General features: G+C 38.4%; 1 protein-coding gene and 1 long non-coding RNA gene across 5 annotated transcripts in view; one reads left to right on the top strand and one right to left on the bottom strand.

Moving 5' to 3' along the window:
• NR5A2 (nuclear receptor subfamily 5 group A member 2) overlaps window positions 1-26,328 on the bottom strand; it is an 87,538-nt gene that overhangs the window by 43,215 nt on the left and 17,995 nt on the right. The gene's annotated exons all lie outside the window — the stretch shown is intronic.
• Window positions 2,440-3,476, top strand: LOC121665571. The gene is made up of 3 exons (XR_006016407.1): window positions 2,440-2,590; window positions 3,001-3,145; window positions 3,406-3,476. It is a non-coding gene; the product is annotated as an uncharacterized LOC121665571 (long non-coding RNA).

Here is a 26,328-nt window from a genome sequence, read left to right as displayed (position 1 = left end):
CAGTGTGTGCCTTTTCCTGCTCTGTTACAGCGTGTACAGAGGCTGTTACACAAGTGCAGTTGTACTTGGAATGTGCCTCTGTATGTGTGCATAACTCTTTCTTCAGTAACTTCTGAATCTACCAGTCAGAGCCAGAATATTTCAACAGAAAGTTTTTCTATCCAAGATATTAAGTTCCTATATGCTTTGTGTGAATCAGTGCCCAGATAGAGGAAGGTAACTGCTGAATGCCATGCTGAAAGAAAGGTTCACGTGCTCACCCTTTATTCAACAGCAGGGAACTGAGAAAGAGGAGGAGAGAAGGACTGAAATGCTTCATTAACTCCTTGCTTCTGAAACCATTAGTATTTGCAATATCAAACCACTTTGGAATTTTTTAAAGGACATAGACAAGGAATTCATAGCACAAAGCAGCATTTGAAAAGTCCCACACTTTTTTTACTCTTCCAAAATGTGGAGGGGTGAATGTGTGGTGCCCGTGCTCTGAAAGGTGTGCAGTGGTTCCTGCTTAGGAAATGCAGGCAGGGAGAGCAGTGGCTTTGCCACAGCTTCTCCACTCGCATGCCCCTGGACAGCTCCGTGTGCGATCAGTGGGAAACAGGGGATCAAAGCAGCACTGACCAGCCATTTCCCAGGTTCAGTCCTGATCTTCCAGAGAGTCAAAATACTTTAATAAAAAGCAGCCTTGAGCATCAGTTCACACTCATCCTGTTTTCTTGCAGGAGCAGAACACAAAGTGCCTGTGAGTCTGGGGGCCTCAGATTCCTGAAGGAGTAAGGGCAGGCAGCACATGGTGATCCTAGTAAAGAACTAGATCTTTCTTATGGATCTTTGGACTCCATTTAGAAAGTATTCCCATCTATTAAGGAGAAGGTAAATGACCAATCTCATTTCTACAAACATCAGATGAAAGGGCTGTTACAATAAACTTTCTGTGTCTATATATCTATTATATAGTGCACCAAATGTGACACATAGCACTCCTATTTCTTCTCCTTATCCTCACATTTATCTCTGTACAAACTGCATGAAAATGACCTCGTATTTCACAGTCAGCATTATTTCTGATGAATTATAAATGTGTTTTTCTTAGGTTCTTTTTTGGGTAGTTGTGGTTTGTGTTTTTTATTTTATTTAACTGAAAATAAGAGAAGTATTTCTTTATAGTCCCAATTTTGCTTACAATGCAGTGTTTCTTGCCTCTCAAAGTGAATAGAAAGATAAGGAAAGGGGAAAATTAATTATTCTTGGCATCTGTTTCACAGAGTGAAGGAGGCGCCTTCTTTAGCACTGGACCCATAGAATTTACCTTCAAAATCCTACTCCTGTGAGTATTTCTACAGATGTTAGTACAGCCTAAGCTTATGCATAGTTGGGTGTAGAATTTTAAAAGGATTAGATATCGCTATGTAGTTTATGTAGCAATGTTGGTACTAGAGCTGTGTTGATCCCTTGAATTTCTCTGGAAATACACCTGTTTTTTCTGATGTCAACAAACTAACAGCAAAATTGTGTTGGGCCATATTTTTAACTGTTAACTTGTGTGAATACAAGTCCTTTGACTTGCAATAAAATCAGAATTAGGCCCACCTGATTCATTGTTAGCCTTGTGGGTCTGATCTGCTTTTTAGTCTGCACGATGATGTCCCTTGGAGAATCAGAAACGAAGACTGAGTCCAGTAAACTTTATGGTACTGATGGTGAATTTATTCTTAATATATTCAGTCAGCAGTCTCAGTCTATTGTAGAGCAGCCTGTGATTAAAGTCTCTGTGGTCTTTTCCAAGTCACACATATTTTAGCATTATCTGAAAGGATTTCTAATATATAATATTCCTTTCCTCTTTGGTGATTAATTGGATAAATTATGATTTCATTTTTCTTACAGTTACTGTATTGTTCTAGCTGAAACTTATTGTAAGAGTCTACAGGTAAACTTTACCTCCTATATTAGTTCTCATTTGTAAAATTTCTTTGATATCAGCAACATCAAATCTCAACAGAGATCAATACAACATATGGGGTAGATTTTTTATATTAAAGATGAAGTTCTAGTATGAACTAAAGTTATTTTTGACAAAATAAATACTCTATTAAAACTCAATCAAGTAGGCATCATATGGAAAATATTTTTACCTTGTGACACAAGACACATACTGATTTCAGAAAGCAACCTTTAATATGGTAACAGGCAAGCAGAGTAATTGCTCAACACACTTAGGGTCCCATTCTTTCAAGTGCTGCATGCCCCAGAACACTGTTTTTTGCATGAGTTTTTAACAAGAGTTATTTAATCAGCTCTCGTTTAAATTACACTGTGTGGTTACTCTTCTGTTTAACAGGGTTAGTGTTTATTTCCAATCGAGCTGTTAAGTGGGTGTGGAGTATGGGAAAAGGGCAAGCCATAAGAGAAGTATAATCTTACTCTCTTTTAACAGGTGACACCTACAAATGTTGGTTTTTGTACACAGTGTGGGACTGTATTCACAATTACACTGATGGGAATATGCAAATAATCTTCTGAAGTCATGACTAAAAAAAAGTTGCTTCAACGTTAGAGCAGTGTAAATGAGGGCAGAACAATTTTGCAGGTGAGTATTAGTGACAGGGTTGGACACTGACTAACAACACAAAGAGTCTAATACATTAAATGTTTCATACCATTTGTAGTTATCAGCATATCAGTAGTTTTTTATTTTAAATTTTCTTTATCTTTTGATTGCACGGCACTGCAATCTTTTTCATGAATTAAAATATATTGGTTTATATTTTACTTTTCATAGTCCTCTTCAAACTTTTGACAGATGTCCAAATATGTAAAGGCAAGTATATCTTTCTTCCCATATTTGAATCAGGGAAACATAAGGATCTAAAGTCTTCAGACTGAGAGCTGGACACAGAGTCACCTGTAATACACCTTTGGCAATAGAGGCTGGAGATACTGTGGAACACTGCACTTGTCATACAAATGTATTCCACTGTGTTTTCCTTTGATTTGTAGTAGAACAGCCAGAAAAAGCCACAGCTAAAGCAGTAAGAAATCATGAGAAACAGTATCTTCAGTCAAGACGTGAAAGGAGACGGTATACTGATGAAGAAAAAATACAGAAATGTTGTCTTACATCCTAAGGGCTGCAGCAGTAATAGTAAGTCACTGGGGCAGAGATTAAATGAGAAAGAAGACCCAATGCTAACAGAGAAAATGAAAGAAAAATCAGCCTTATGAATGGGGGTTGTCATGTATTAAACCAGTATCCATCTGACTTGATAGAAAAAATTGCTTAAAAACACCACCAAAGGAAGCTGAAGTCGTACAAGAAGGTTGTGGAGGTGTAGTGATGCATGATCCAACAAGGTACATGGGAATGATCCCAAACACTTACTACTTCTCTTTTTATCTTAAAAGCATTGCAGGAGGCTCTCAGCATGCAGCTACTACCATCTAGCTAAATCCTTTCAACTAGGAACATCGTCTTCAAAAAAATTACCTCCTTTCCCGACAGAGCCAAGTGTGAAAGAGCAGAAGAGCCATGCTATTAAAAATCACAGGAAGTCCTGATTGAATGAATGTTTAAGGAACAGGCAAGTGTGTATTAAAATGGTTTTTTCCATTCATCCTTTCATTTGGCTTTGTTTCATTTATTCCTCCTTCCTGTTTCCTGTAGTCTAATTTGGAAATCTCTGAAGTATCACTAAAATAAGATTGTCACAACTCTGCCCAGGTCCCATATTGTCATTAGCGCTGCAGTTAGGATTAATATTAATTTTTTAAAAAATCTTTGAAGATACCGGTTTTATTTGGGTTGTTTGGTATGTTGATGAGAGGAACTTTTGCAGTACTGAACACAGAATCAGTAGGAACCTTACAGGCAAAAATGACCGTGGACTGTGACACAAATCAGTCAGCCTCTGATTTTCTCTTCTGTCACAGCTGGGCACAGGTATCCAAATTGTGAGTCTCTAAACTGGGTTCCTACATGTCTGCATGCAATAGAAGATTAGCTGTGTGTTTAGGAAAAATGGAGAGAGTATGTGCATCTAATTTATTGGGTTTTTCTTAGCTCATTTGTGAATGACAGCAGGGATGATGAGCAACAAAATCAGGCTTCTCTAATTACTTCCCGTTCACCCATGAGTGCACCACACACCACAACTGCAGGAGCTAAGTTTCAATCAGACTGGGAGAGGCTTGGTCAATGGGCAAGAGCTTGCAATAAAATGGCAACATTTTCTTCAAAAATAATTTTTTGCATTGCTTATGTTCAGGTGTCTGGCAATCTACTATTAATCTAGGTCTAAGTACCAGTTACTTTGATTTGTAATTAGGTTTAATATGAATTTTATTATTGAAGATTTGACATGACTAAAAGATTACTGTAACACCCAAATGTAAGAAGTTTTGTTGTTTAATCCCAGATTTATCCCAGTTTTACCAAAGTAAAGTGCATGATGTCTCTGCCTCTAATAAGTTTTTCTGATTTGTATTAGAACTTTTTAAAGTATGGCTACTTAAGTCTCTATCAGGGCAATTTTCCTGGTACATAGAAGAGCTTGAACGATTTAAAAGTATAAATGGATGCAAGATTATACAAATATTCAGCATCATGTCACTGACAGGTAATGGATTGAATTCTCTCTTTGGCTAATCTGCCTGAGGGTCTGTTTCTTTTAGAGTGTAAGGTCTTTAGGGAAGGGACTGACTGTTACTGTCTTTAGGCAGTATCTGTTTATGTTACCATAAATCAAACAGCAGAAAAGGGTTGCTTGACTGCATGGAGCATACATGGACACTTCTCTGTAAATAAAATTATCAGTCTTTCAATCTAAACTGCCAGCCTGCAAAATAAACCCAGAATGTTCAGTTAAATAATACAACAAGATATTTTTAGTGAAACTTACTGTCTCCTTACATAAATATAACCATCAGCTTAACAATAGCACAAGAATATTTTGCTCAGTAATTTTTGCACTGTGGCATAATCATATAACCTGACATCCTATGTAACCATGAAATACCAATAGCAATAGTTAAGGCATTATACAGTATCCTGAGCTTGGATGGTGTACAAGAAATTCTTACATTATGAATGTCTTCGAGACTGATTCTACAACTCATATGCAGACAGAAATACAAAAATGCCTGGGTTTCGACAAAAGGCTTCAAGGAGCCGGTCCTTACTTTTATGGCTTTGTATCTGTAAAGGCTGTGATACTGCATACGTTTTTTAAGTACATCCTAACATAAGCCAACTTCTAAATTCAGCCTCGTCCAACAGCTCCTTTTGTATTTCCTCTTGCATGAACATGCACTACACCAAAATCTAATATACTGTATCAAATATATGCATTTTGCAAATATATGACTATTTGATAAATGGAGTCGAATGTGGGGGTTTTTTTGGTTACTTTTAGCAAATGAAGAATGTGCATAGTTTAGTTTTTAGCTCACATGTTGCATGCAAATTGCCTCTTTCTACAGTGCAATGTGCATATGAAGTTCTCTGAGATGTCTGAACTAGATTCACTCTGTAAGTACTTATCCAGAATATGCAATTAAAATGTAATTCATTTCTAGATACCATCAATATTCTGTCATTGCATAAGGGGAATGGACTAGGTGACCCATGAAGTCTATTCCTACCCTCATATCTATTATGATTACCTTATATTAGTAAAATTGCTTTTTAAGGTCACTTATATGTCATGGTTCCCTTTACACAAATATTTGGTACATTTGGCCATTTATGTGTATTTTTTTCAGCTCTGTTGAGAATGGATTCAGTACAGGCAGAGCATCAAATGAAGGAAAAACATGATATTTTGTTGTAAATAATTCATAAAACAATGTTATGACCCTTATTCCCCGTGAGGCGCCCAGATAATGAGCCACCCAAATGAAGCAGTGAAAACATGCACTTCCCCTACCATGGATGTGCCCCTGACAGACTCCTCAGGGTCACAAACCCATCAATCTCTTTTCACACATGAGCTAATCAATTCAAAGAGGGAAGTGCCAATGAGCTATTAGATCAATATGGTGAAGTATGGAGATTGATCTTATCCCAGAGTGACTACATTAACAGACTCGTCAGTGTGACCTCTGCCCTGCGGCACACATTATACAGGATTGCAAGTCTGAGATCCGAATGAAGACCTCAGGTCATTGCTTTTAATAATCTGCTTTGCTGAAAGAATTAAAAGTAAATCTGTAAAGAGATGACTAATGAAAATATGAAGTGCTTTCTGCTCCTCTAGTCTTGGAATGCTTGCAGAAATCACGCCAGCTTTTCACAGCAGCCGACAGCATCGACTGTCTCACACAGGCACCTGCTCAGCCGTGCCGGGCTGTTGGCATTTGAGAGAACAGTTTAATGCAGCCATTGAGAGTGTGCTCTCCTGCCACAGAAATTAATAAATGAAACCAAATACAAAATGATAAGAAGTACTAGCTGTGTCAAAATCACTTAAAGTCTTGGCTGAACTGCCAGACTGAGAGCTGTACTGCAGTTCTGGTGGTCTGAATTATTTAGCTGGTGTAAGAGGGATGGCAGGAGCTGCCACTGCTGTGGAAGTTGCTCAGAGTGCTGCCATGCACTGCCAAGAGTGTTCCTTCACCAAGCAAAATGTTCCCAATACTTGCAATAACTCAAGGTCCAACCCTGGGAGTCAGTCTGTTTTCAGTTAGGCCAGAGGCCAGTGACTTTGGGGAGAATTGATCTGATCAGAGGAGCCTGGTTCACAGAATTTACGAGCAATGCGTGTGTACATTTTATAATCCTCTGCTGTCCCTCAATCAACCTGTGCTGGTAAATGTCCCCAGCTGTACAGGAAGTCTGTACATGAAGTGGCCACATGTAATACTATAAGCAACCATTTCAGGCATCTAATTTTAAAGACTCATTCTTTTCATATATAATTTCAGAGATGCTGAAAAAAGTACACTTTGTTGTCTCAGAGCATGATATTAATATTGTTAATATTTTTAAACTCTGAATAATTTCTCTGCAATGAAACATTTATGTATACAACACACTTTTAATACTGTATTTTTATTATACTGAACATTTTTATTGTTCATTGTATAATTGAATCAATGAATTAGGAAGAGGTTACTAAAAAAGGATTAATGCATTTTTAATGAAACTGAATGATATAACCTCTGTTAGTCACTGAGAATAATGGCAGATCTATCAGGTTTATACAGATAAGAGCTCTGTGAGTTTATCTGAAAGCCCACATAATGTCCCTCTTTTAGCTGTAACCTAGAAAAACAGCCCTAGCAATCCTATTCAGGATTTTAATTCATTGTTTATGTATACGATCTCTCTTCCGCCTTGTGATCGGATCACCTCTCTAATGATGCAAATATGAATCTCTTTAGCAGACACATCTATTTCCAGTTGTAAAACACTTACTGAAAACAATGCTCTTTCAAAGCCTAAATGGAAGAACCAAGCAATGCAATACCACTGGGAAATGTTTCTGAACTCAGGGTAATAGGGAAACCAGTGAGAACTCTGCATGTTAATAGTGAGAGCGGGAACATTTCAATGCTTGCACAGCTCAAAACCTTAATTAGCACACCAGCCTAAATTATCAATACTTTTCAGGTAGAAGCTACTATGCTGAAAGATAACCCAGTAAAAAATCCTTGTATTGGTATAACACTGACTGAAATGTTAGCACTGTACAAATGTCGTATAGAAAACTGTAACAGCAGTTGCAAACTTGGTTCTGAATCCTACAGAGATATTGTGATCTTTGTAGCCTAGCATTTAATTTTTGATTACTTTGCAAGGATATAAAAACAGATAACAGAAGGTTATACTAGCACAAGATATACTGGGGAGAAGGGACTTTATAATGACACCCTTGGAAATATGTTTGCGTATTTTCAATTGGATGTATGTTACCAAACTTCAAGAGAATGATTCTAGTGTTTTTCCTACCTTCCAATAGAAACTGAGAGTATGCAGAACATGTGTGGCACACAAGATGCTGCAGTATTGCTCAAGAACTTCTGTGAATTCTATGAGACCACGTAATTCATAGTGGTGAACCACAGTTAAATAAATCTCACCACCAAAATGGGCATACTTTTTTTCTACCACTATATTGTGGTTTTTACATCATGCCCTTTCCAAACAAACTAAAAAGCCATTCTATAATAGAAGTGCTTTAGATCTAAAATGGGTTAAAAATCCTGATAGTATATTTGTATCTTTCCACTTATAAAGCCAGGAACTTAATACACATCCAACAGTACAGGTCTCAGAAGGACTTTGATTCAGGAAAGCACTTGTCTTGACCTCACTGATGGGAAGCTGATGCTTATATATTTTCACTAAAATGAGGGTGATTCTCCTGAACAGGGACAAGGGTAAACTTAGAGCATATACAGAACTAAAATACCTTTTCCATAAATAATAGTAATACTACCTTTTTAAAATTCAGTGCCTCATACTCAACAAGCGCTAAAAGTAAATGCTGCCTCCCAATGGAAATGTAAAGTTTGTTTCCCAATAAAATAAACCACAGAATTTCTAGTCCATTTTTTTAAACATACTTCTGGTAAGAAAATAACAATTTTCAGTCTGGATTTCACAATCAAATGTTTTGGTTTATGAATGTCATACCAGTGGGCTCAAAATGTACTTCTGGAGTAAGGTGGATGTCTTTTCTCTTTAAAAACAACCACTTGAAAACTGCTTAGAAATACGAGGAAGCAGAACTGGAATAGTGGTAGAGTTCAAACAAGGTCATGAAGTTCATGAGAAATATAATTAATCTTATGATTCTGCAATTTACTCTACAGCTCCACAACTCATAATTGCAGTATCACTCTCACACATGTGCTATCAACAGATGCATCTGTCTGGTCACAGAATCTGTAGCTGCATTAGGGATATCTGCTAGTGGCATCTATTTAGATGCTTGTTACGTATCTGAGTGCAAATAAGTAATGCACATTATTTTATAGTCAGTGAGACACGTCACTAACTTCTTTGTAACACAGGGATGGATTTAAAAAAAAAGCACTCAAATTTCTACTGTAAGCAAGAGCTTATAGGCAGAGAACATTGCTGAAAACTTTCAGAACAAAAAAATAATCTTCTGGGAAAGTTACAATAGATTCAAAATACATGTCTAGAATCTGAATGCTTCCTCAGCCTTGACAGAATAAATAATAAATGCTTTCTAGGTAACTACTGCAGCTCTTTTGGTAACATATATATAAATAAATTAAAAATGTCTGTCGATTGACAAGTGTTTTGTGGGCTTATACTGGAAAGCCAATAGCTAATTATGAAAGCCTGACTTGACTAATCAATTATTCAGATGAACATTAGGTGCCTATTATATGCGTAAACATGGGAATTATATTTCCCCTAAGTAACTTTCTAAAATAACAAACCCAAAACATGCAAATTTGAAACAGACAGAAATGGCACTATTATGCCCTTATTGCACATGCAGAACTCCCACTGAATTATTCAGGGAACAATGAATCGGGAGCCTAGGTCTTCTTACTCTGAGCAGCACAGCACAGCAATACCAGCACATGCCATGTAGTATTTGCCATGCATGTAATATTGATTTAGCTCGTTCTTGCTGGTCATGTTTCAAATTCATTTCATGTTTAGGAGATAGGGAAAAGGAGTAGTATCTCTGGATTGATATTTGCAATATATTTTTATGCCTGTTGAACACAAGATTATCTGATAAATTAATAAGACCGTGTCTTTTGAGTGCAGGAAGAATAAGCCTTTGAAAATGAGCACAAGTGAGGTAATGAACTGTGTTTTGAAAACGTTTATACTTGCTACATTGCCCACTTCCTGTATGTAAAGACTGGGAGAGTGCTTGCATTATAGAACGGATTCACTTAGGTTTCTTTAAGGCAAAAACCACAACAAAGTAATGCATAATTGTCCTTTGCATTAGAAAAGACCATGCACTTAAACAGCATACAGCAACAGGGAAACCAGAAATAGATGTGACCAGACACCTGCTGACAAACAGTGACAAATCCCACTGACACTGCAGTGACCCCCAGTTAGTCAAGATTTAATTAAGGAGTATAATTAAGTCAGTGGAACAGAACACTAATGAGTGGTGGTGTTTTTTTATATGGGTAATTACACATAAGAATACAAAGTAAGCTAGACCCCTACATATATCATTAAAATGAGGAGTATAGAATGACAACCAGGGCTTAAATATTTTTGGTTTTTCTCTGCAATAACGCAGGTTGAAACACCCCATCTTGTCAAACATCTGTAACATGCTAACAAATGCTCCTGGCCCAGCCCTGCACGTGTCTAAGCATGTTGGTAACATGACCTTGGTGGCACAATGCACATCACTACGGCTACGCACTCACGGGTCTGCCAGGCTCTGTCTGTCACTGTGTTTGCCTGTGTTTGTACTGTGCAGGGGTCACTTGGACTCCTCTTCTAACAAATGACATTCTGTTGCTATTCTCTTACAAGTATCACAGCCTCTGGATTTAATTTATCACGAGTCTTGATTACAAGGAAGACATAGCTTACACATTGTTCCTATGATTATCTGCACGTTGGGCACAATATAACTTTACAATCAAATGACAGAGATTTCTTACAGCAGATCTGGATCCAGTTCTCTGGAATTTATTTTGGTAATCTTCAGGCAGTCGAATGAAATAGCTGAAATATCTTTGACTACATAATATTTGCTTATATTTGCTTATATTTCAACAGAAAAGTATTGTAAGGTAGATTTACTAGACCAACATTTTCAAATGGGGCGGAAAACATCATCATGAATAATGACGACAATGGTAGGGGAAAAACAACTTTCCTACAAGTGTTGAAGATTTAAAAGAATGCCTGTGTAGTTTGGGGCCAGCCCTCTGCTGGGATTACTCTATCTACTCCCAGCTGGTAGCCTGCAGTTCATGACAGCCTTTTATCCGTTATCAAAGCAACAAGTGGAAAAGCAGATCCTCCTGCCTGCTAACACTCTGTTCAGTTCTCTCTGTAGAATTTCTGCTTCTAAATCTTTCCTTTTAACAAGTCCTCAGATTTCCTTCCTATGGCTGCAGGAGACACTAAATATCTCTCAAGTTTTTAGCTCACTTGTCTAACTTAAACTCTGCAGAACACTGAAGGAAGAAAGAATAATTGCACTGTACCAGCACATTTTCTTACAGGAACTGACTGAAATGCAGAATGAGCCCAATCTTGCTCATACTGGAGTGCTGAGAGTTTGGCAACTGAGTTCAGTGACAGCAAAAGAAGAACCTAATTACTCAACAACATGGTACCAATATAATGCTTTTACAGCTTATATCAGTACTGTGTTACTGTTGCAAAACCAAAGCAAACAAACTGCACTGAAACTTATGACATATATCCTGCACTTACTTTGCTTTTTTAGTAGCATAGGAAACATAAAAAAGGTAGAACTAGGAGATATTAAAGTATAATTAATGCAAATTCTTTCAAGCAAAATCTATCCACCGAAACAGAAGTTATTTGTTATAAAAACAAATCTAAATTAATAAATTTTATATAGTAAAAATATACATCCCACTTTCCTTAAATCATGCTGTCCTGGAGTAATATGTCTTAGAAACACAATCCTGTAACAGTAACTACAATCAGGTAAAAATCAAGAGAATTTGACAAGCTGTTATGTAGGCTACATTAAACAAAAATATATGTTAAGATTTTGGGGTTTTTTGTTAAACACTTTGGCTTTTAAACAGATTTTCCCACAATTTATGACAGTTGTGCAATGACAGAAGATGCCATGGGAATGCATCGTGGCAATGAATCTGGAACTTGCTCCCTCTCTGAACCAAGGCCTTTGCCACCAGGCTCCTCCGTGCATGCCAAGGTGTCCCTTTGAGCTGGTCACAAGAGATGGGGCAGGGCCAGGTCCTGCCAGCACCGTGCCCTGCCCGCAGCGCAGTCCTGTTGCACTGAGCAGAACTGCCTCTGGGGCCTCTGGTGCTTTGCTGAGATGTGGGCAGTAGCGTCACATTTTCATGAGGTGCCTGAGGTAAATGTTCCAGAGAAGGACACACAAATTTCAAGATATGGAGTTACTATCTTAATTTTTTTCCCCATAAGCTGACGCACATGCAAAAACCCTAACAGAACTGTAATACAATAAACCAATGGAGGTCATTAAAATTATGCAAATTATTTTCCCATTTTTATCTTTCTGAGGGCATGTGCCAGTATAAAATATGGGGTCAGCAGGAGTGACTTCTGCCTGGGCTGCAGACACATGAGTGCATAATGGGTCCCCGACATCTTCTTCTGCCCCATTTTTGCCCCCGCAAGGCTGCCCCTGCCCAGCCGTGTATGAATGAACAGAAGTGCCTTTCATCCCCCACTTGCCTGGTGCTTCAAAAGGAACTACGAAAATAGCAGCAACAAAAATCCAGCCGCCTGCCAAAAGGCCCGCACACGTCCCATTCTCACAGGCATGCGAAAGGTTGGAGAGCTCAGCAAAATTTTTATGTACGGGAGCAGGCCCAAGGAAAACTCACACGCCATAACCAATTGTGGACAGAGGATCATCTATCAGCAGACAAATGCAGGAACTCCAGAATGTCTCTCCTCAAATGAAATAATATATCTTTGAAAGCCAATGCCCGTTTTAGGCCTGAGGCCCATATATCAAGCCTGAGAGGCTTGTGGATACGCTCCAGGGCCATTAACCTTCCACCTGTTTCCCCTTGTCCTTCAGGATGAGACCCTGCCCTTGATTTTACTCCCTTCCCCTGTTCATCTTCCGACAGAGTGTAAATGTAAAGCAGAGGGCCTGCGAAATAATTCAAAGGCAATGGACCAGGGACATGGTTACAAATCTCTGCCACTGGCACTGTGACTTATGCAGGCAGTTTGTCACACATGAGCCAGGTGACCTCTGTGACATAACAGAGAAAAATATCGCCCGAGATCAAAAGATGAGATTCAGAGCACTCTAAGTAACTCTGGTGTACACAGCCGCACTATGCGGCGGCCAAGGGATTCCTCTCTTCCCAATGCTGCTCGCTCCGCTCGCTAGCAGGCGAGACGTACTCCTGCTAATTTCAGTAAACTCTTTTTCTCTTGTCTCTTTGGAAATCTTTCCTGTAACCTGAACATCAATACTTTTCTCCTTCTGAAGCCCCTCTTTTTCAAAAAGGATAATTAAATTGACAAGGAGAGACAGCAAAGTGTCATTCAGTAGGTAAAAATTAACACATAAAAAGCAGCATGATTGAAAATGGTGGATTAGTCACTTTTGCAAATTGGGTCTATTTTAATCAAGTAATTTTTGAAATTATAGGTAGTACTAAAACTTTGTATGAGCACATGACGTCTCTAGCATTGCAGTGAGAAGTCTTCAAAGTCTAAAACATTTATTGGGATTCAACTGCCACAATAGTAAAAATGAGAGTAGAGAATCAGAAACAGAATAACAGTCATTTGAAATAAACCAAAGCAGATTGATTTTTTAAAAAAAATCTTGAATTCATTTTTCAAGCTGTGTGCCACATAGGAAGTTTCCCAGCTGTTTTGTACATTCAGGACTCTCTGCTGGGTGCAGACAAAAGAATAAGGCCTAATGCCTGTGTGTTTCTCTTTCACTCCCTGTAACCTAATGGTATGTCTGGTATGGACATTTAATTTTGTCTATTTCATAAATTAAAGAAAACCCTCAACTGTCACAGTATCCCTGGCATGATGATGAAATGAGAAATACAACTGTAGCTAGATCAGCCTAAATCCCATTCTAATCCTAAATCACTTTGTCACTTCCAACATCTAGTTGATGAAAAACTCAGTTTGACCCATGAATGTATATAAAAATACACTTACACAGACACACACAGAGAAATTCAGCACATTGATTACAAGTGTGCTAAATGTTACCTTATCAGCTATTTCATCCTGCTTCATCTCATGCCGACTTGGAAAATTTTGCAGCATTCAGGCTCTTACTCAAAATCACCTTGTGTTCCACTATTGAAATATATCTAAATTCACTAAATCTAGAAGCATAAAAAAAGTTGGACAATGGATGGGTCTTGAGGCTAAATCATGTAGCAGTTACAAAGAAATGCACAGCTGAAAATCATTTCATGTTTCCCATTGACTAAAACCTGACGTGCAGCAGTAAACCACTCTGTTGCAGAATGCTGCAACAGTAAACACAGTAAATGCAAAATTAGTATTACAAAAAGATTACTGTGAAGTGTTACCACATGCATTTGTAAAAGTAAGAAAGCTGTTTGATTTTATAGTGCTAAAATATTTTGCTCTTGTTTGGGCCATATGATTAAACACACATTTTTCCTCTTTTTAATATCTCGAAAGAAAGTCTGTCAGAGATACAAGAGTCAGCAATTATGGGTCATTTTTGTCACCAGTTTCACTGAACTCCAAGTCAAATCCCAGATGTCTTCATTTTTGAAGAGACCTGGTGTTACTTCTTCATGTAAAATATAGGTGTTATAACCAAGTTTTCTGGCAGTCAGATCTTTAGCTCTTTTACACTCCTACTGCATACACTAATTTGTATTTAGGCTGGGTTTCACTTAGGCTTTCTGCATTTTTTTAAATATATTTGATGTATCCCTGAAAAAATTAGTATTTAATTTAAAAAGCACCTAACCCAATCCATTGCCTTTTATAGTAAGCATGATCTAGTGTATCTCCTTTTGTAATATTAATGAAATCTGGAAATCAAGGCTAGGCATCATATGCTACCATCATATGCTAATAGAGGGTTTTGCTCATTTGAGTGTTTGATCAGTTTTGAATGCCCGAATGGCCTATTAGAATTTCCAAGACATAAACTACTTTAAAATGTTATTATATGTATAAAAATACTATTATATGTATATAATAAATTTTAATTTTCATGGATACACACTCCGATGCGCATGAAATAATTTGTCTCAGTTACCTCCTGCCATGTGATTTTTGTGTAAGTAGCTACTGAGCAAATATTTTATAAAATTGAAGGTAAAATTACCCTGATCCTAAAGAAGAGAATTTGACTCTAGGTTATAATATAGCAGAATGTCTTGTCATGAGGAAAAAAGCCTTAAATTAATTGGTTGACATAATACGCAGATGCAACAAGCCCAGTTAATAGTATTTTTGAGTGCATGTGCCTCCCTGGCATTTAAAACAAAATAAAGCAAGGAGTATGTAACATTAACAGTAATTTAACAAATAATAATAATCTGGGGCATGAATCATTCCTTACATTCCTTTCCAGCTACAGACAATTTCTGTTGGGAAAAGTGCCATATAGTATCGACAGTGACAACAAATTGTATTGTCCAGTGAACATCTGTTTCCGACTCCCACACTGATACTGCAGGTTGGCTACTTCTGATTTAGTCTTCACAGGCTGCCCAACCACAGAGGAACTGGAAATTACTGGTACATTCAACTTTTATTATTGGAACACAGGAAAACTTTATCATCATGCTGGGAAGTTCTGTGTCTTTTGAAATATTGGAAGGAGGATTACGTGAGCACAGAAAGCCACATGCGACAGTTCTTATGAAGGAGAAAAGTGTCTGTCCATACACATGGGTATGAAAGTCTGAGATTAAAATCTCAAAATGGAACAGCATTTCTGTTTTCAAGATGTGATGTTTGATGATGAGGGGGTGGTGGGGAGTGTTTATTCTTAACAAAACCAGCAGCATTGCAAAAAATGACCGGATTCTCCCAGTCTTGCTCAAAATGTAGCATTGTGTCCATATAGAAAATATCTCTGAAAATCAAAGCAGTGTCTATAAGGCAGAGCAGACTGAGGTTCAGTTTGAGTTGCAGGCTCTAGCCCTAGAGAATTGAGCTAACTCATATTTACTGCACCAAGTTACTATGATAGCCACTTAGACAGTAAGGCTGTGTTAACTAGCTGAAATTACTACTGTTAAAAAAATCAAAGACAATACTAAGCAATTTTTTCAAAACTAAGGGGAGCTTGTTAGAATGATAAATGTCTTTTTTTTTCCCTCATAGTTATGCCACCATTGTTAGAAAAATGTTAAGTTTCACTTTGGCTGGGAAAAAGAAGAAATGAAGATACATTTTTGATAGGCACCATGTACCAGTTTGATAAAGCTCCAACTCCTGGTCTGTAAACTCTTTTACAGAGAAAGAAGGAGAGCAAGAAACTCCACTGAACTCCTGTTAACACTAATTACAGTTGCCAGCATGCAGCAGAATCAAAGGCAAAACATGTGGAGCTCCCATTGAAGTCAAGAAGAGAAGGGTATGACTTAAAGGAGAGACATGCAAATTAAAAATAAATGTGGTTCAACGTTACCAAATGAGCTACTCATGTAAATACTTGCTTTGAGGTCTAACCCTTCCTACTGGGAACACTCTCCCTGAAAGTTCATTCCTAGTCAGGAGATAGCATTGTCCTTGACCACACTTGCCAAATGAGAACCTATGTTGTGAATGATGGGTCCAAACCAGTGTAAACCAATTGCCATGTGTTTCTGTCTACTTAAAGTTACTACTATTGTTGCTGTTGTTAATATTCTTGTTGTTTATTCACTGTAATATAAACAAGGACCATTATTTTCCAAGTCCTGCATCAGAAAGGCAGTGCTATTCCTTACAGCAATTTTGGATTTCTCAAAGACTTGAAAGTCTAGGTAGAATCTTAGCAATATGGTAAATATTCCAAATCGTGTTAGGACAATCTAGGTCTCGGCCGCAGATGCAGAAAATTACCTGTTCTTGTTTTTCATGAGTGTGATATGTACTAATCCAAACAATACTCCAGTAGTATTTGTTTGTGAGCGGCTTGCTTTCGATCTCCTGCTCTTTCTTCTCTCCATATGTAGATAGAAGGTACATCAGTGACTGTGGAGTTGTTGAAAAAGAAACTGAAACTATTTGATGCTATAGTGACCTGGGTATGAGCTACACATTACTGTTGGCTTCCAGTTGCACACCAGATGGTTCACACCACCACCTAATTTAGTCTCATGTCTCCCAGCAGCCAGTCTACTACATCCCTGCCATCTCCCACAATTCTAGGGACAGGGTTGTTATGCCCTAAAACCACTGCACAGGCAAATGGGAGCAGAAACAGAAACTTCGGGCAACTGTCACCTGTTATTCTTTCTACGTGTTTTTGCTGTTACCTGAAGGAAAGATAATACTTAGGATTAAATATCTTTGTGGTTTTATTGGGGTTTTTACTGAGCTCCAAAAATACTGATATGATGACTGCTGGCCTGTATGACCCACACCATGAACCTTTTTCTAAAATATCTCCAACTTTTCCAAAAAACATGCACGAAGATTTCGAGGGCTTGTCACTGAAACCACCGACCGATTGAAGGAAAAGGTCACAAATAATTGCAGTTACTGCTGCTTATGTAGTGGCTGTGGTACTAGCACAATTCCCAAGAACAAGAAAGGAAAAGAAGAGAAAATAGATAACAAACAGGGCATTTAGAAGTAATATGTAGCAAATGAAACTTAAATGCTTGACAGGCCGCTTTACAGAAGAAAACAGAAAAATGGCAAATGCTATGAGTGAAAATAGAAATACAGTATTCAAGATCTTAACTTCTTATTTGGACAAAATTCTCACTGGTTACAGTAAAGCTTTTCCTGATACGCAGTACAAGACTGGGTCCGTAAGCACAGCCTAACTTACCCTGAAAAATACTATATACAAGACTGATTTGTTCAGCTCTCTATTTAGGAGAGCAAACTGTTATAGGTACATATTTATTTCCTTGTGCAGCGAATTCTGGCCATAGTGTGGGGCTGAGGAAGGTTCCCATCACTGTTAGTCTTTTCTGCCCATACCTTGAAGAGGGAAGAAGCAGATTAGCATGACTAGACAGCCCTGTCTCTGCCTCTCCTGAAGTGCTGGATCATCCCTGAGACTAATCAGTTGCCTAAGGGATGCAGAAAGCTGCTTCTTGAGTGGAGAGGGATTATGACTCAGCACCACCAGTCTGCACATTACTCAGGACAAACCGAGAGACCGCAGTAAGTATTCCCCAATAAATACCAGAAGGTATCCAGATGAAAAAAAAGAGATGCTGTTAACTGTAACACCAGAATAAAGATACAATTCTTTGTCACATTCAGTGTCACTTAGTCAGGGTGATGTTTCCTGTACTCAGCGAACACGCCAGTAAAAGAATTTCCTTGGCATAGAGACAACATGGAAATGTCCTTTTAAAATCAGTTAATACCAACAGAACTCATGAGCTAGCTGGAACCATTTCCTATGCTATGGAAAGAACACTCAAATAAGGTTAACCAAGACATTTCACCCTCCCAGCCTCCCCCCTCCCCATCTATTTCTGGATGTCTTCTTTTGTTCACCCTTTGCTAATTATAGTGGCCTTGCTTAGGTGATATTTATAGTCTTAAAAGAGTTGCATGACTTTTAGAACACTTTATTCATGTATATTTCCTGTGTTTATTGTTGCCTTAACTAATTTTTAAAATTAATTTTACTTGATCCAAGATTTTATTTAGCAACAAATATCAAAGTAACTTTTCTTTCAACAAATGCAAGAGCTGTATTTAGATGTAAAAAGTGTTTTTCTATTTCTGAATTTCTGAAAACAGATTTTAGTTTCTTTCCTTCTCCAAGTGATGAGTATGACAGAAAACTCCAGAATCAAACAAAATGAAATTTCTTTTTTCACTGCAGTATGGTTACTTGGTATTTTATTTTACTAATTTATCCTTTTTTTTTTGTCAGTAATGGTTGCTTTAATGAGTGGGATGTTTCCAAGACACAGTGTTAAATATTTTTTTCCCCAGACTACCTTGATGTTTTCCTAACCAGCTATAACTCAGCTTCCACAGGTTACAGAAATGGAGAAAAGACACTGAGAATGTCTACATAAAATTACATCTTCACTTTCCCACCTGCACCATGTTTTGTCACTTTCTTAGTTTTCCTTCATTCCTTCTTAAATCTGCCCTTTTGGTTCTTGCAGTGGCACTGAAAATGTGCCTGTAGTAATGCCAGTAGCAACAAATTCCAGTCCCTATTTCAAAATAGCAAATAAAGAACATTTGAAGGAAAACTTTGATGCATGCCTTTCAACTGTATTGAAAGCAGCTGGATTTGGGGAAATGTTAGAGCAAAACCGGTGGTTTAGCTTTCAGCAGAAAGGCTTCTCCTTCCCTGGATGCTGCCCCGCAGTCGGACGCGGTCAGGCGGAGGTAAGGGCGGCAGCTCTGCGGAGAGCCCCTGGCACCCGCGGCTCCCGATCGGCGCCCGTTCCCTGTCCCTGTGACACACAGGAGCCCTGGCTGGGCTGGCGAAGGGCACTCAGCCACTCGAAGGGACGGAAGCGATCGGCCCCTTCCCGGGGAGCGCCGCTGGAGCCCCTCAGCCCCTCGAGTCTGGAGGCCGGAGCTGGGCACGGCCCGCGCCACACGCCCTGCCCTGCCCTGCCCTGCCCGCGCTGCAGCGGCGCCTCGGGCTGCCAGCCCCGACCCCTTCACACGGCCCAGAGTCAGCCTCAGGTCAAGAGCAGGAACGTGCGAGAGCAGCAGAGCCGTGGCCCGAGTTAGCCGCTTTTTTTCGGCTTTTCTCCCGTGTTATTTGCGGATGCCTGCGCGGGACACAGCCCCTCGCCTCACTTGTCAGCCCCAACACCCCTCATGGCCCCACCTGGGCCTCACCCACGGCGCCATTCAAGCTCCAGCCAAGGACCAGCCCTCCCTGGGCTCCCGCGCTGCCGGTACGTGCCCTCGTCTCGTCCCTTCCGATCCTGCCGTGTCCTTGGGGCTCCCAAGGCTCTCTGTAAGGGACAGGTGGAGTGGGATAGTCCTGTGGGGGGGATGGCAGCCCCTGCCCCACAGTCAGACTGAGGCAATGGGGCTGCCGTGCCCAGCAGTTTCTGTGGCACGTGGATAGCAAATGTTTCAAATCCGTTTTATAGTGGGCCAAGATGATGTGTTGTGATTTAGCCAACATTAGCTCTGAATAAAACTGTGCTGGAATGGGAAATACTTAAGTCCTTCAGTATGTTCCTGTGCTCAGATAGCTGTATAAGGTGCCTAGCCTGTTCTGAGTGATCTTGCGATATGCAGCCCAGTTTGAAAACTCTCAGATTTAGGCCTTCTCTCCAATAATGTGTCTGATGACTGAGTGTTGTGGAAAACATATTTGTGGTGCTACGAGAGGCAGCACCAATAACACTCATGGTGAGGAACTACACAGTTTCTCACTCTCCTAGGTATGTTTTGTTCAGATGCTGTGCTTCTACAAGGTTCTTTCATATGGCTGTATAGAAGAACATCCTTTTACATGATACAGCTTCAGCAGGGCTTAACAGGAAGTCTGTAAGCGACTTATGTATGGCTGGGATTTCATCTTTACTGTAGATGATCCTAAAGGCTACAGGTTAAACGAAGAACATCCTTAAATCTGACCAGAATTGATAAATTTATAGAGGCAAACTTCCACTGTAACTGGGAGCCGTCCCATAGAACAGAAATATGATACAGGTAGTGCTAGATCTGAATGATACAGGTACTGTACAAAACCTCTGCATTGGAATGAAACAAGTTCTCTTCCTGCAGTAAGAACTACAGCCTGGTTATACGAAATGTCATAATTTGCAGATGGAAAAATGGCTCTTTTTGGGGTTTTTTGAGCAAAAGCTTGCAAAAAATGGAGATATTTGCAAGTGAAGAGCTGTCATTCTAACAATAAAAATGTGACTTTATTAAGTGAAATCAGGCAATAGATCTGATTCTTCCAAGAGACTGGAATAGTTTAATTTTTAATGTGTAAACCTCTCCATCATTTGGCAAAAAGGTCGGGCCTTCACAGCAGAAAATAACAGCTAAAAATTGTCTGAAAATACAATAGACTGTCAACATGGCTGAGCATTCCCTGTTCAGTTTCTTAGTACAGCAGTTATTGTTGGACTTAACTTTAACATCACTTTGGACTACACACAGCATGCAAGTTCTAAGGAGCACTGGTTTTTCATCTTGCCCTACAGCACCGTGATACACATTTGCTAACACACCCAGATAATCTTTCTATGTCACTGCTGGCAATTGTCAAACTTAAATTGGAACCTTACACTTTGAAGGAAAACAATGAAACTGTAATGTCAAACTTCGGTTTCGTGTAACCAATACCTCAAACTCAGATAAACTCAGTGTCTGCTTCAGGACTTGTAGCAGAAGTGGCTGTAGCTATGTAATTCCTTGTGTCCATACATCAGGCTGTCATATCTCTGCTTAGGGGCTGGCAGCTTTTGCAATTGTTGCTTGCTCAAATTTTCTCTAGTAAGTAACAAAACTTTCTTACTGCACCATGGCTATTCATGGCAACCTGGGTAGCTTTGCTGGTGAACTGCTGGGGGATAGGTGCCCTCAAGTGCAGAAGCTGTAGTTCTTCCAAACCCACCTACCTGGAACATGGTTCTTAGTCACAGCATGATGCTTAATGGGGTATTAGATAGCAAATTACTAAATCCAGGGAGACTAAACTCAGTCTCCTGCTATCAGGGGTGATAACATTCTACAGCAGAGTGAAACTGAAGTACCAGTTCTGACATGGAAGGGTATAAGAGAATGTAATCTTTCCCTTTATGCTTAATAAACATGCCAGCACCGAACAAACTATTTAGAAAGGCTGCAAAATCCCATGCCCACATGCTGAAATACAGTGTTTAATCACAGCCTTTGTTCAGAGAAGAGACAGAAGATCATCATGAAGCTTATTCTAGCAATGTGTTCCTCTACATTTTTAAATGATTGAGATGTAATTTTCTTAGATCCAGATACACTGAGGCCAGACTAAAAATCAGCAGTTACACATGACAACATATTAACTAACCTGAGTACTGATCTCAGGGGTAGTCCTGCACCTCAGTTTCTGGCAGCTTCCCTGATTGAAAGGACACTGCAGAAATTTTATTTCATCAGCTATGTGAGTTTCGTTTCCTGTCCTGATAAACACACACTACAAAGTCCAAAAGCACTTTAAGTTATCAAATTGCACTTGATTACTTAAGCCTAAATAATATATCAACCTTTCATCATCCTAAGAAAAATTTTAAGGCATTTCACTGCTGATTTTTTTTCTCAAAAAACAAAACCCCAGCAAAACCCAAAACTATTTTTTGCCATTCAGTGCTAATTCCATTTAATAATTGGATTTCTGTACTGTTATTCTTTATTTTCTATGCATTTCTTGATAGTCAACTACATGTAGACTGAAATTTCAAATGAAAGCTGATATATAGAGTATTACATTACTACATCTATCTAAATAGATTTCACAGAAGGAATTAAGAGCCTCCAGGAGTTCTGTTAATCCTATTCACATTAAGTTTGCACTTACAGAAATAAGTTGAAACTCTGATAAATATAGTTGCACTTCTGGGGAATATGTAACACAAAGCTAGGCTTTTGCTTGTTTATGAACTGCCAAAATATCTGTGATGCCACGTACAGTGCAAGTTCTACAGACAGGGTCCTTTTGAGTTATGTGATTAAACCACCATTTCTTTGAAGGCCATGGCTAATGTAAGCATGAGCAATTTATACTTACAGCAAGAAATCTGGCTTGGAACTGATACAGTGTGACATCAACCAATGGCCCAAATTTGCAAACTCAGTGAATAACTGTAGGATGAGCTTCTTTACCATGAAGTACACTGGCTCTTCCTGCAATCATTCACTACATGGTTTGTGCTCACATAGTACTTTGACCTATGACATCCTCACTGAAATAGGCAAATAAGGCAGGCTAGTATTTTTTGTGAGTCACCATTCTTTCAGTGCCTTTTTTTAAACTATTAACATTTAGTTGATTTTCTGATCCTCACCCAGGAGAAAGTATCCTGATGACTGTTCTAAAATGCAGGTCCTGTGCTTCTCCTGCCCCAGGCAGAGACTGCTTTCTTTTAAGGATTCAGGAATACTTAGCTCTGGAAGCAGTCTTTGAATTTTTCCTGATGTGGGCTGATGAGGAAAGACCAGTCCAGAAAAGCTGTCTGAATCCTTCCTTGGGGTCAGGCAGCCTTTGGACTCTAGAAACTCTTGCAATATTTTCTTTTTAGCTTTGTACAAAGACCTTTCACCTGACTAAGACAGCTGGCGACAAATCTAGCATCCCCAGGGCATTCCTGAGTTTTCTTAGCTGAGGATAAGATAGATATATCTTACTTTTATATTTACTGGGCTTTCAACAACTCCAGAATAGCAAACAAAGGCCTACTTTACTATTACTATTACTATTACTATTACTATTACTATTACTATTACTTATTACTACCATCCTGAGTCTATTGGGACCCTACCTCTATTTTATTTCATCTGTGTATAAAGAACCAAACAGAAACATATCTCATTGTGAATAAAAAAGTAATACATAATGTCAATCCCCAGAATTTATGACTTAATTACTACTTACAAAGTATTCTGACTTCACAAGACATATAGGGATGTTTGAGATTTTAGCAGGTGTTAAATTCAAATTTACTCGATTGCAATTGACTGTTTTGAATCTTACTCTGACATTATTATTAATCCTGACTAGTTGGCTTCTTTAACTTTTCCATTAGTTTCTGATATCCTACATGAAGGTGAGAGTATCTGCTCCTCAGCAAGTGTGAACATTACATACTCAAATCCATAAACAGGTCATATTCAAATGCAGTGCATGCTGTGGGTAGTTCTACCCAGTCAGTATTTTTCACTTTTACATTGTTAAATGTGTAACATATTCCAAAAGAGAATGAATGAAAATTGGTAGAGCAACAAGTGAGAAGATTGTGATAAGTTTAAGCTGGTAAAAGCTTCAGAAAATAAAGTTTTAAAACAGATTTGTTTTCATTTGATATCTCTTTAAAAAAAAACAAATCTGCAGCCAAAAGGAAAGAAAAAAGGAAAACTTAAAAGCTGTAGCTTGGTGGTGGGTTTTTGTTATTATCTCTAGGGTAAATGTGGCCTAAACCACTGACAGACTGGGACAGTATTTTTTATCATATCCTCCTCCTGAATTCTGCTAACTGCAAATCTCTACATTTGGCAGAAAGGAAAATGATTGCTCCTTTATATTAACTGAAGAGACAAGAGTTTAAGGAAAAATTTAGAATGGAGTGAAAAGATACAGTAAATAATTGCAAACATGCTGCCTGGTAACTCATACCCAGTTGTGCAAGGCATTGCTCATCATGACAAAGTCAAAATGAATTTCATACAAACCACATTTATACTTTTTTACTGTTTACTTATTACTGTTTAATTATTTGAGTAATTTAAAATTTTAGTCCCGGAGGTCTGCTAATGCACCTGTCTTATTTGAAAGACAGCTCAATATTCACTTGTTTAGACAAGTAGGAATAATAGTAAAATATCTTTTTGAGCAAATACATACTTCTCAGCTGTGAATAGATAGGGAACAAAGTTAACTGTTCTGAAAATCTAATTGCATCTTTATCACAATTGCCTCCCCTTCCTTCTGCATTTACAATCTGTCATATCCTTAGGTGGCTTTTTTTTTTACCCTCTCCCACAGGTATTCATGTCCTGTGGAGCAATCTGAAATACCTGCCTTTGCTACCTTGATCAGAAGAACCTGAAATCATGGATGGATAGAAGAGAGCTGTATTCAGGAAAGGTTTGGAAATCTTTTGTTTAATATTGTTACTGTCCTCTCAACTGAAAAGAGAGATGTTGTTACCCAGTTCTGTTAAAAAAGTAGGGTCTGATCTAAACAAGCTTTTGAAATTGAAAAGCTTAAAATTCTTAGCATTGTGTATAATCTGGTCCCTAAACTTTGGATGTGGATGGATTTCGAAGTGAGTTGTTATTGTTTTGGAATGCTGTGCAATTTTGTTTATCTTGTCCAGTTAAAAAAAATAATCTGGATATGCCAGAAGGTATGAAACTGTCTGACCTCAAAGCTTCCAAGATGCAAAGGGTACAAACATTAAGGTGAAAGCAATGCTTTCTACAAATGTGTGAAAATCAGTTCATGAGCCAAAGGCTCTACGTAGTAAATTTTTAGCATATATGTATTTCCAGAAGGCTGTGTGTACATAGTAATACATCCAGCACCAGGAGAAGTTGGTCAGAATTTTCATAAAAAAGTTCTGCATCTTTTGTGTCCATACTAGTAAACATAGCTTGGTTGAAGAATATAATCCAGGCTGAGGTTGGAGGTGAAGACCATCTCTTAAACTGTTCCCAGTGTAGCATGTTGAATGCTTATAAAATTTCTCACTTTAATAATAAATGGAATTTTAGGGCAAATCGGAACTTAAAAATTTTAGCACTGAAAGGTATATGAAAGACAGTCATTTTTAACACTGTTACTCTAGACTAAAGTACTCCCCAGTGTATGGGTAGAAAGATCTGGTCTCACATATTTACAATAGAGTCTATTGGAAATATAACATGTTCACAGTTTCAATTGTTAAATTATTTAAATTATTTAAAGCTATACCATGGCTTATAGCTGACTACAAAATTGTATACAACTGAGATAGCAAACATATGGCAGTCTTTTCCTTACTTTAATGCATTTTGATTTTCCTCTCTGAGTAAACTTCGTCTCTTCTTTCTCTTTGAATAGACTGAGTTTTCAATGATTCCTGCAATCATTCTCACGAAAAACTGGAGAGAAGCTGAAATTGTATATGCAGCATATACAGCTTGCTTTTCTTATAATCAGGCTTTATTTCATGTGTCCATGTCCTTATGGTCATGACAGACATACTGTTGTGGCAAGCTTTCTGAGTGCAGCTTTTCAATGGATCTCCCTTTTGTGCTCTTAATTCCTGTAGATTCAATTCTCAGTGAAATCCTACAGTAATTGTTACATTTGGAAGCTGAGTTATTTTCCCGTTGTTTGAAAGTAGTCAGAAATTACGGGAGGTCACAAAACTTTACAGATTTCAGTAGCAAATACTTATGGCAAAAACAGCTTTCTGTAGTAAACAGACACAGTAACTAGCAATGTAGCAGGGAAATTCAGATGTGAGTTGAGTTCATCATCCTGAGGGGTTTTTTGAGACTAAAGATTATTCTTTCCAGAGCTAATTTCTGTATCAAGACAGTGGTTAAAAACTGTAGTTCATAACTATTGTCTGATCTCAAATTTGTGGCTTAAAATTTCTGACTTGAAATTTCAGACCTGATCATAACAGACCACAAAGCTGCTTTAACAACAAGTCTGAGAAATGCAAATGGGGGAATTACGCACAGAAAGCTGTGCATGAGGATTTCCTGGGTGTGCCAACAAAATTAACAGCCTAGAGGTCATTGTAGCAGCCTAGACTAAAGGAATC

The sequence above is a fragment of the Corvus kubaryi genome, unplaced genomic scaffold (genome assembly GCF_017639235.1).
Source record: "Corvus kubaryi isolate FWS band 111438036 unplaced genomic scaffold, C.kubaryi_AGA036_p1.0 37334, whole genome shotgun sequence".
NCBI classification, from domain to species: domain Eukaryota; kingdom Metazoa; phylum Chordata; class Aves; order Passeriformes; family Corvidae; genus Corvus; species Corvus kubaryi.
Note: the sequence above shows the minus strand (reverse complement) of the source record. Positions and strands in the feature narration are given on the sequence as shown.